This window comes from Schistocerca americana, chromosome 5, assembly GCF_021461395.2.
Source record: "Schistocerca americana isolate TAMUIC-IGC-003095 chromosome 5, iqSchAmer2.1, whole genome shotgun sequence".
Taxonomy (NCBI): Eukaryota; Metazoa; Arthropoda; class Insecta; order Orthoptera; family Acrididae; genus Schistocerca; species Schistocerca americana.
Genome location: NC_060123.1, coordinates 829,002 through 841,213, shown reverse-complemented (window position 1 = coordinate 841,213; position 12,212 = coordinate 829,002).

Below are 12,212 nucleotides of genomic sequence, written 5' to 3'. Positions count from 1 at the left end.
TTACCCGCATCCCTCACTCCCAATCATTGACGAATTCACACGGAAATTGCGTCGCTATGAAATACTATGTGTTCTAAGACATTTCTTTCTAAATCGAGTAACGTTTCAATGGAAACGACAGAATTTTCTTTTGGGATACGACAATCTCATTTCCGATCCACTAATCCTTCTTTACTGCATCCCTCACTCCCACACATTGACGAATTCACACGGAAATTGCGTCGCTATGAAATACGAGTACTATGTGTTCTAAGACATTTCCTTCTAAATCGAGTAACGTTTACATGGAAACGACAGGATTTTCTTTTGGGATACGACAATCACATTTCCGATCCACTAATCCTTCTTTACTGCATCCCTCACTCCCAAACATTGACGAATTCACACGGAAATTCCGTCGCTATGAGATACGAGTACTATGTGTTCTAAGACATTTCCTTCTAAATCGAGTAACGTTTCGATGGAAACGACAGGATTTTCTTTTGGGATACGACAATCACATTTCCGATCCACTAATCCATCTTTACCCGCATCCCTCACTCCCAAACTTTGATGAATTCGCACGGAAATTGCGTCGCTATGAAATACTATGTGTTATAAGACATTTCTTTCTAAATCGAGTAACGTTTCTATGGAAACGACAGAATTTTCTTTTGGAATACGACAATCTCATTTCCGATCCACTAATCCTTCTTTACTGCATCCCTCACTCCCACACATTGACGAATTCACACGGAAATTGCGTCGCTATGAAATACGAGTACTATGTGTTCTAAGACATTTCCTTCTAAATCGAGTAACGTTTCTATGGAAACGACAGGATTTTCTTTTGGGATACGACAATCACATTTCCGATCCACTAATCCTTCTTTACTGCATCCCTCACTCCCACACATTGACGAATTCACACGGAAATTGCGTCGCAATGAAATACTATGTGTTCTATGACTTCTCCATCTAAATCAAGTAACGTTTCTATGGAAACGACAGGACTTTTTTTTGGGATACGACAATCTCATTTCCGATCCACTAATCCTTCTTTACTGCATCCCTCACTCCCAAACATTGACGAATTCACACGGAAATTGCGTCGCTATGAAATACGAGTACTATGTGTTCTAAGACATTTCCTTCTAAATCGAGTAACGTTTCTATGGAAACGACAGGATTTTCTTTTGGGATACGACAATCACATTTCCGATCCACTAATCCTTCTTTACTGCATCCCTCACTCCCACAAATTGATGAATTCACACGGAAATTGCGTCGCAATGAAACACTATGGGTTCTATGACTTCTCTATCTAAATCAAGTAACGTTTCTATGGAAACGACAGGACTTTTTTTCGGGATACGACAATCTCATTTCCGATCCACTAATCTTTCTTTACTGCATCCCTCCCTCCCAAACATTGACGAATTCACACGGAAATTGCGTCGCTATGAAATACTATGTGTTCTAAGACATTTCCTTCTAAATCGAGTAACGTTTCTATGGAAACGACAGTATATTCTTTTAGGTTACGACAATCTCATTTCAGATCCACTAATCCTTCTTTACTGCATCCCTCACTCCCACACATTGACGAATTCACACGGAATTTGCGTCGCTATGAAATACGAGTACTATGTGTTCTAAGACATTTCCTTCTAAATCGAGTATCGTTTCTATGGAAACGACAGGATTTTCTTTTGGGATACGACAATCTCATTTCCGATCCACTAATCCTTCTTTACTGCATCCCTCACTCCCAAACATTGACGAATTCACACGGAAATTCCGTCGCTATGAAATACGAGTACTATGTGTTCTAAGACATTTCCTTCTAAATCGAGTAACGTCTCTATGGAAACGACAGGATTTTCTTTTGGGATACGACAATCTCATTTCCGATCCACTAATCCTTCTTTACTGCATCCCTCACTCCCAAACATTGACGAATTCACACGGAAATTCCGTCGCTATGAAATACGAGTACTATGTGTTCTAAGACATTTCCTTCTAAATCGAGTAACGTTTCTATGGAAACGACAGGATTTTCTTTTGGGATACGACAATCACATTTCCGATCCACTAATCCATCTTTACCCGCATCCCTCACTCCCAAACATTGACGAATTCACACGGAAATTGCGTCGCTATGAAATACTATGTGTTCTAAGACATTTCTTTCTAAATCGAGTAACGTTTCTATGGAAACGACAGAATTTTCTTTAGGGATACGACAATCTCATTTCCGATCCACTAATCCTTCTTTACTGCATCCCTCACTCCCACACATTGACGAATTCACACGGAAATTGCGTCGCTATGAAATACGAGTACTATGTGTTCTAAGACATTTCCTTCTAAATCGGGTAGCGTTTCTATGGAAACGACAGGATTTTCTTTTGGGATACGACAATCTCATTTGCGATCCACTAATCCTTCTTTACTGCATCCCTCACTCCCAAACATTGACGAATTCACACGGAAATTCCGTCGCTATGAAATACGAGTACTATGTGTTCTAAGACATTTCCTTCTAAATCGAGTAACGTTTCTATGGAAACGACAGGATTTTCTTTTGGGATACGACAATCACATTTCCGATCCACTAATCCATCTTTACCCGCATCCCTCACTCCCAAACATTGACGACTTCACACGGAAATTGGGTCGCTGTGAAATAGTATGTGTTCTAAGACATTTGTTTCTAAATCGAGTAACGTTTCTATGGAAACGACAGAATTTTCTTTTGGAATACGACAATCTCATTTCCGATCCACTAATCCTTCTTACCTGCATCCCACACTCCCACACATTCACGAATTCACACGGAAATTGCGTCGCTATGAAATACGAGTACTATGTGTTCTAAGACATTTCTTTCTATATCGAGTAACGTTTCTATGGAAACGACAGGATTTTCTTTTGGGATACGACAATCACATTTCCGATCCACTAATCCTTCTTTACTGCATCCCTCACTGCCACACATTGACGAATTCACACGGAAATTGCGTCGCTATGAATTACTATGGGTTCTATGACTTCTCTATCTAAATCAAGTAACGTTTCTATGGAAACGACAGGACTTTTTTTTGGGATACGACAATCTCATTTCCGATCCACTAATCCTTCTTTACTGCATCCCTCACTCCCAAACATTGACGAATTCACACGGAAATTGGGTCGCTATGAAATACTATGTGTTCTAAGACATTTCCTTCTAAATCGAGTAACGTTTCTATGGAAACGACAGGATTTTCTTTTGGGATACGACAATCTCATTTCAGATCCAGTAATCCTTCTTTACTGCATCCCTCACTCCCACACATTGACGAATTCACACGGAAATTGCGTCGCTATGAAATAAGACTACTATGTGTTCTAAGACATTTCCTTCTAAATCGAGTAACGTTTCTATGAATCCACAGGATTTTCTTTTGGGATACGACAATCTCATTTCCGATCCACTAATCCTTCTTTACTGCATCCCTCACTCCCACACATTGACGAATTCACACGGAAATTCCGTCGCTATGAAATACGAGTACTATGTGTTCTAAGACATTTCCTTCTAAATCGAGTAACGTTTCTGTGGAAACGGCAGGATTTTCTTTTGGGATACAACAATCACATTTCGATCCACTAATCCTTCTTTACTGCATCCCTCACTCCGAAACATTGACGAATTCACACGGAAATTCCGTCGCTATGAAATACGAGTACTATGTGTTCTAAGACATTTCCTTCTAAATCGAGTAACGTTTCTATGGAAACGACAGGATTTTCTTTTGGGATACGACAATCACATTTCCGATCCACTAATCCATCTTTACTGAATCCCTCACTCCCAAACATTGACGAATTCACACGGAAATTGCGTCGCTATGAAATACTATGTGTTCTAAGACATTTCTTTCTAAATCGAGTAACGTTTCTATGGAAACGACAGAATTTTCTTTTGGGATACGACGATCTCATTTCCGATCCACTAATCCTTCTTTACTGCATCCCTCACTCCCACACATTGACGAATTCACACGGAAATTGCGTCGCTATGAAATACGAGTACTATGTGTTCTAAGACATTTCCTTCTAAATCGAGTAACGTTTCTATGGAAACGACAGGATTTTCTTTTGGGATACGACAATCTCATTTCCGATCCACTAATCCTTCTTTACTGCATCCCTCACTCCCAAACATTCACGAGTTCACACGGATATTCCGTCGCTATGAGATACGAGTACTATGTGTTCTAAGACATTTCCTTCTAAATCGAGTAACGTTTCGATGGAAACGACAGGATTTTCTTTTGGGATACGACAATCACATTTCCGATCCACTAATCCATCTTTACCCGCATCCCTCACTCCCAAACTTTGATGAATTCACACGGAAATTGCGTCGCTATGAAATACTATGTGTTATAAGACATTTCTTTCTAAATCGAGTAACGTTTCTATGGAAACGACAGAATTTTCTTTTGGAATACGACAATCTCATTTCCGATCCACTAATCCTTCTTTACTGCATCCCTCACTCCCACACATTGACGAATTCACACGGAAATTGCGTCGCTATGAAATACGAGTACTATGTGTTCTAAGACATTTCCTTCTAAATCGAGTAACGTTTCTATGGAAACGACAGGATTTTCTTTTGGGATACGACAATCACATTTCCGATCCACTAATCCTTCTTTACTGCATCCCTCACTCCCACACATTGACGAATTCACACGGAAATTGCGTCGCAATGAAATACTATGTGTTCTATGACTTCTCCATCTAAATCAAGTAACGTTTCTATGGAAACGACAGGACTTTTTTTTGGGATACGACAATCTCATTTCCGATCCACTAATCCTTCTTTACTGCATCCCTCACTCCCAAACATTGACGAATTCACACGGAAATTGCGTCGCTATGAAATACGAGTACTATGTGTTCTAAGACATTTCCTTCTAAATCGAGTAACGTTTCTATGGAAACGACAGGATTTTCTTTTGGGATACGACAATCACATTTCCGATCCACTAATCCTTCTTTACTGCATCCCTCACTCCCACAAATTGATGAATTCACACGGAAATTGCGTCGCAATGAAACACTATGGGTTCTATGACTTCTCTATCTAAATCAAGTAACGTTTCTATGGAAACGACAGGACTTTTTTTCGGGATACGACAATCTCATTTCCGATCCACTAATCTTTCTTTACTGCATCCCTCACTCCCAAACATTGACGAATTCACACGGAAATTGCGTCGCTATGAAATACTATGTGTTCTAAGACATTTCCTTCTAAATCGAGTAACGTTTCTATGGAAACGACAGGATTTTCTTTTAGGTTACGACAATCTCATTTCAGATCCACTAATCCTTCTTTACTGCATCCCTCACTCCCACACATTGACGAATTCACACGGAATTTGCGTCGCTATGAAATACGAGTACTATGTGTTCTAAGACATTTCCTTCCAAATCGAGTATCGTTTCTATGGAAACGACAGGATTTTCTTTTGGGATACGACAATCTCATTTCCGATCCACTAATCCTTCTTTACTGCATCCCTCACTCCCAAACATTGACGAATTCACACGGAAATTCCGTCGCTATGAAATACGAGTACTATGTGTTCTAAGACATTTCCTTCTAAATCGAGTAACGTCTCTATGGAAACGACAGGATTTTCTTTTGGGATACGACAATCTCACTTCCGATCCACTAATCCTTCTTTACTGCATCCCTCACTCCCAAACATTGACGAATTCACACGGAAATTCCGTCGCTATGAAATACGAGTACTATGTGTTCTAAGACATTTCCTTCTAAATCGAGTAACGTTTCTATGGAAACGACAGGATTTTCTTTTGGGATACGACAATCACATTTCCGATCCATTAATCCATCTTTACCCGCATCCCTCACTCCCAAACATTGACGAATTCACACGGAAATTGCGTCGCTATGAAATACTATGTGTTCTAAGACATTTCTTTCTAAATCGAGTAACGTTTCTATGGAAACGACAGAATTTTCTTTTGGGATACGACAATCTCATTTCCGATCCACTAATCCTTCTTTACTGCATCCCTCACTCCCACACATTGACGAATTCACACGGAAATTGCGTCGCTATGAAATACGAGTAGTATGTGTTCTAAGACATTTCCTTCTAAATCGGGTAGCGTTTCTATGGAAACGACAGGATTTTCTTTTGGGATACGACAATCACATTTCCGATCCACTAATCCTTCTTTACTGCATCCCTCACTCCCACACATTGACGAATTCACACGGAAATTCCGTCGCTATGAAATACGAGTACTATGTGTTCTAAGACATTTCCTTCTAAATCGAGTAACGTTTCTGTGGAAACGGCAGGATTTTCTTTTGGGATACAACAATCACATTTCGATCCACTAATCCTTCTTTACTGCATCCCTCACTCCGAAACATTGACGAATTCACACGGAAATTCCGTCGCTATGAAATACGAGTACTATGTGTTCTAAGACATTTCCTTCTAAATCGAGTAACGTTTCTATGGAAACGACAGGATTTTCTTTTGGGATACGACAATCACATTTCCGATCCACTAATCCATCTTTACTGAATCCCTCACTCCCAAACATTGACGAATTCACACGGAAATTGCGTCGCTATGAAATACTATGTGTTCTAAGACATTTCTTTCTAAATCGAGTAACGTTTCTATGGAAACGACAGAATTTTCTTTTGGGATACGACGATCTCATTTCCGATCCACTAATCCTTCTTTACTGCATCCCTCACTCCCACACATTGACGAATTCACACGGAAATTGCGTCGCTATGAAATACGAGTACTATGTGTTCTAAGACATTTCCTTCTAAATCGAGTAACGTTTATATGGAAACGACAGGATTTTCTTTTGGGATACGACAATCACATTTCCGATCCACTAATCCTTCTTTACTGCATCCCTCACTCCCAAACATTGACGAATTCACACGGAAATTCCGTCGCTATGAGATACGAGTACTATGTGTTCTAAGACATTTCCTTCTAAATCGAGTAACGTTTCGATGGAAACGACAGGATTTTCTTTTGGGATACGACAATCACATTTCCGATCCACTAATCCATCTTTACCCGCATCCCTCACTCCCAAAGTTTGATGAATTCACACGGAAATTGCGTCGCTATGAAATACTATGTGTTATAAGACATTTCTTTCTAAATCGAGTAACGTTTCTATGGAAACGACAGAATTTTCTTTTGGAATACGACAATCTCATTTCCGATCCACTAATCCTTCTTTACTGCATCCCTCACTCCCACACATTGACGAATTCACACGGAAATTGCGTCGCTATGAAATACGAGTACTATGTGTTCTAAGACATTTCCTTCTAAATCGAGTAACGTTTCTATGGAAACGACAGGATTTTCTTTTGGGATACGACAATCACATTTCCGATCCACTAATCCTTCTTTACTGCATCCCTCACTCCCACACATTGACGAATTCACACGGAAATTGCGTCGCAATGAAATACTATGTGTTCTATGACTTCTCCATCTAAATCAAGTAACGTTTCTATGGAAACGACAGGACTTTTTTTTGGGATACGACAATCTCATTTCCGATCCACTAATCCTTCTTTACTGCATCCCTCACTCCCAAACATTGACGAATTCACACGGAAATTGCGTCGCTATGAAATACGAGTACTATGTGTTCTAAGACATTTCCTTCTAAATCGAGTAACGTTTCTATGGAAACGACAGGATTTTCTTTTGGGATACGACAATCACATTTCCGATCCACTAATCCTTCTTTACTGCATCCCTCACTCCCACAAATTGATGAATTCACACGGAAATTGCGTCGCAATGAAACACTATGGGTTCTATGACTTCTCTATCTAAATCAAGTAACGTTTCTATGGAAACGACAGGACTTTTTTTCGGGATACGACAATCTCATTTCCGATCCACTAATCTTTCTTTACTGCATCCCTCACTCCCAAACATTGACGAATTCACACGGAAATTGCGTCGCTATGAAATACTATGTGTTCTAAGACATTTCCTTCTAAATCGAGTAACGTTTCTATGGAAACGACAGGATTTTCTTTTAGGTTACGACAATCTCATTTCAGATCCACTAATCCTTCTTTACTGCATCCCTCACTCCCACACATTGACGAATTCACACGGAATTTGCGTCGCTATGAAATACGAGTACTATGTGTTCTAAGACATTTCCTTCTAAATCGAGTATCGTTTCTATGGAAACGACAGGATTTTCTTTTGGGATACGACAATCTCATTTCCGATCCACTAATCCTTCTTTACTGCATCCCTCACTCCCAAACATTGACGAATTCACACGGAAATTCCGTCGCTATGAAATACGAGTACTATGTGTTCTAAGACATTTTCTTCTAAATCGAGTAACGTCTCTATGGAAACGACAGGATTTTCTTTTGGGATACGACAATCTCACTTCCGATCCACTAATCCTTCTTTACTGCATCCCTCACTCCCAAACATTGACGAATTCACACGGAAATTCCGTCGCTATGAAATACGAGTACTATGTGTTCTAAGACATTTCCTTCTAAATCGAGTAACGTTTCTATGGAAACGACAGGATTTTCTTTTGGGATACGACAATCACATTTCCGATCCACTAATCCATCTTTACCCGCATCCCTCACTCCCAAACATTGACGAATTCACACGGAAATTGCGTCGCTATGAAATACTATGTGTTCTAAGACATTTCTTTCTAAATCGAGTAACGTTTCTATGGAAACGACAGAATTTTCTTTTGGGATACGACAATCTCATTTCCGATCCACTAATCCTTCTTTACTGCATCCCTCACTCCCACACATTGACGAATTCACACGGAAATTGCGTCGCTATGAAATACGAGTAGTATGTGTTCTAAGACATTTCCTTCTAAATCGGGTAGCGTTTCTATGGAAACGACAGGATTTTCTTTTGGGATACGACAATCTCATTTGCGATCCACTAATCCTTCTTTACTGCATCCCTCACTCCCAAACATTGACGAATTCACACGGAAATTCCGTCGCTATGAAATACGAGTACTATGTGTTCTAAGACATTTCCTTCTAAATCGAGTAACGTTTCTATGGAAACGACAGGATTTTCTTTTGGGATACGACAATCACATTTCCGATCCACTAATCCATCTTTACCCGCATCCCTCACTCCCAAACATTGACGACTTCACACGGAAATTGGGTCGCTGTGAAATAGTATGTGTTCTAAGACATTTGTTTCTAAATCGAGTAACGTTTCTATGGAAACGACAGAATTTTCTTTTGGAATACGACAATCTCATTTCCGATCCACTAATCCTTCTTTACTGCATCCCACACTCCCACACATTCACGAATTCACACGGAAATTGCGTCGCTATGAAATACGAGTACTATGTGTTCTAAGACATTTCTTTCTATATCGAGTAACGTTTCTATGGAAACGACAGGATTTTCTTTTGGGATACGACAATCACATTTCCGATCCACTAATCCTTCTTTACTGCATCCCTCACTGCCACACATTGACGAATTCACACGGAAATTGCGTCGCTATGAATTACTATGGGTTCTATGACTTCTCTATCTAAATCAAGTAACGTTTCTATGGAAACGACAGGACTTTTTTTTGGGATACGACAATCTCATTTCCGATCCACTAATCCTTCTTTACTGCATCCCTCACTCCCAAACATTGACGAATTCACACGGGAATTGGGTCGCTATGAAATACTATGTGTTCTAAGACATTTCCTTCTAAATCGAGTAACGTTTCTATGGAAACGACAGGATTTTCTTTTGGGATACGACAATCTCATTTCAGATCCAGTAATCCTTCTTTACTGCATCCCTCACTCCCACACATTGACGAATTCACACGGAAATTGCGTCGCTATGAAATAAGACTACTATGTGTTCTAAGACATTTCCTTCTAAATCGAGTAACGTTTCTATGGAAACCACAGGATTTTCTTTTGGGATACGACAATCTCATTTCCGATCCACTAATCCTTCTTTACTGCATCCCTCACTCCCACACATTGACGAATTCACACGGAAATTCCGTCGCTATGAAATACGAGTACTATGTGTTCTAAGACATTTCCTTCTAAATCGAGTAACGTTTCTGTGGAAACGGCAGGATTTTCTTTTGGGATACAACAATCACATTTCGATCCACTAATCCTTCTTTACTGCATCCCTCACTCCGAAACATTGACGAATTCACACGGAAATTCCGTCGCTATGAAATACGAGTACTATGTGTTCTAAGACATTTCCTTCTAAATCGAGTAACGTTTCTATGGAAACGACAGGATTTTCTTTTGGGATACGACAATCACATTTCCGATCCACTAATCCATCTTTACCCGCATCCCTCACTCCCAATCATTGACGAATTCACACGGAAATTGCGTCGCTATGAAATACTATGTGTTCTAAGACATTTCTTTCTAAATCGAGTAACGTTTCAATGGAAACAACAGAATTTTCTTTTGGGATACGACAATCTCATTTCCGATCCACTAATCCTTCTTTACTGCATCCCTCACTCCCACACATTGACGAATTCACACGGAAATTGCGTCGCTATGAAATACGAGTACTATGTGTTCTAAGACATTTCCTTCTAAATCGAGTAACGTTTATATGGAAACGACAGGAGTTTCTTTTGGGATACGACAATCTCATTTCCGACCCACTAATCCTTCTTTACTGCATCCCTCACTCCCAAACATTCACGAATTCACACGGAAATTCCGTCGCTATGAAATACGAGTACTATGTGTTCTAAGACATTTCCTTCTAAATCGAGTAACGTTTCTATGGAAACGACAGGATTTTCTTTTGGGATACGACAATCACATTTCCAATCCACTAATCCATCTTTACCCGCATCCCTCACTCCCAAACATTGACGAATTCACACGGAAATTGGGTCGCTGTGAAATAGTATGTGTTCTAAGACATTTGTTTCTAAATCGAGTAACGTTTCTATGGAAACGACAGAATTTTCTTTTGGAATACGACAATCTCATTTCCGATCCACTAATCCTTCTTTACTGCATCCCTCACTCCCACACATTCACGAATTCACACGGAAATTGCGTCGCTATGAAATACGAGTACTATGTGTTCTAAGACATTTCTTTCTATATCGAGTAACGTTTCTATGGAAACGACAGGATTTTCTTTTGGGATACGACAATCACATTTCCGATCCACTAATCCTTCTTTACTGCATCCCTCACTGCCACACTTTGACGAATTCACACGGAAATAGCGTCGCTATGAATTACTATGGGTTCTATGACTTCTCTATCTAAATCAAGTAACGTTTCTATGGAAACGACAAGGACTTTTTTCTGGGATACGACAATCTCATTTCCGATCCACTAATCCTTCTTTACTGCATCCCTCACTCCCAAACATTGACGAATTCACACGGAAATTGGGTCGCTATGAAATACTATGTGTTCTAAGACATTTCCTTCTAAATCGAGTACTTTTTCTATGGAAACGACAGGATTTTCTTTTGGGATACGACAATCTCATTTCAGATCCACTAATCCTTCTTTACTGCATCCCTCACTCCCACACATTGACGAATTCACACGGAAATTGCGTCGCTATGAAATAAGAGTACTATGTGTTCTAAGACATTTCCTTCTAAATCGAGTAACGTTTCTATGGAAACCACAGGATTTTCTTTTGGGATACGACAATCTCATTTCCGATCCACTAATCCTTCTTTACTGCATCCCTCACTCCCACACATTGACGAATTCACACGGAAATTCCGTCGCTATGAAATACGAGTACTATGTGTTCTAAGACATTTCCTTCTAAATCGAGTGACGTTTCTATGGAAACGACAGGATTTTCTTTTGGGATACGACAATCTCATTTCCGATCCACTAATCCTTCTTTACTGCATCCCTCACTCCCAAACATTCACGAGTTCACACGGAAATACCGTCGCTATGAAATACGAGTACTATGTGTTCTAAGACATTTCCTTCTAAATCGAGTAACGTTTCTATGGAAACGACAGGATTTTCTTTTGGGATACGACAATCACATTTCCGATCCACTAATCCATCTTTACCCGCATCCCTCGCTCCCAATCATTGACGAATTCACACGGAAATTGCGT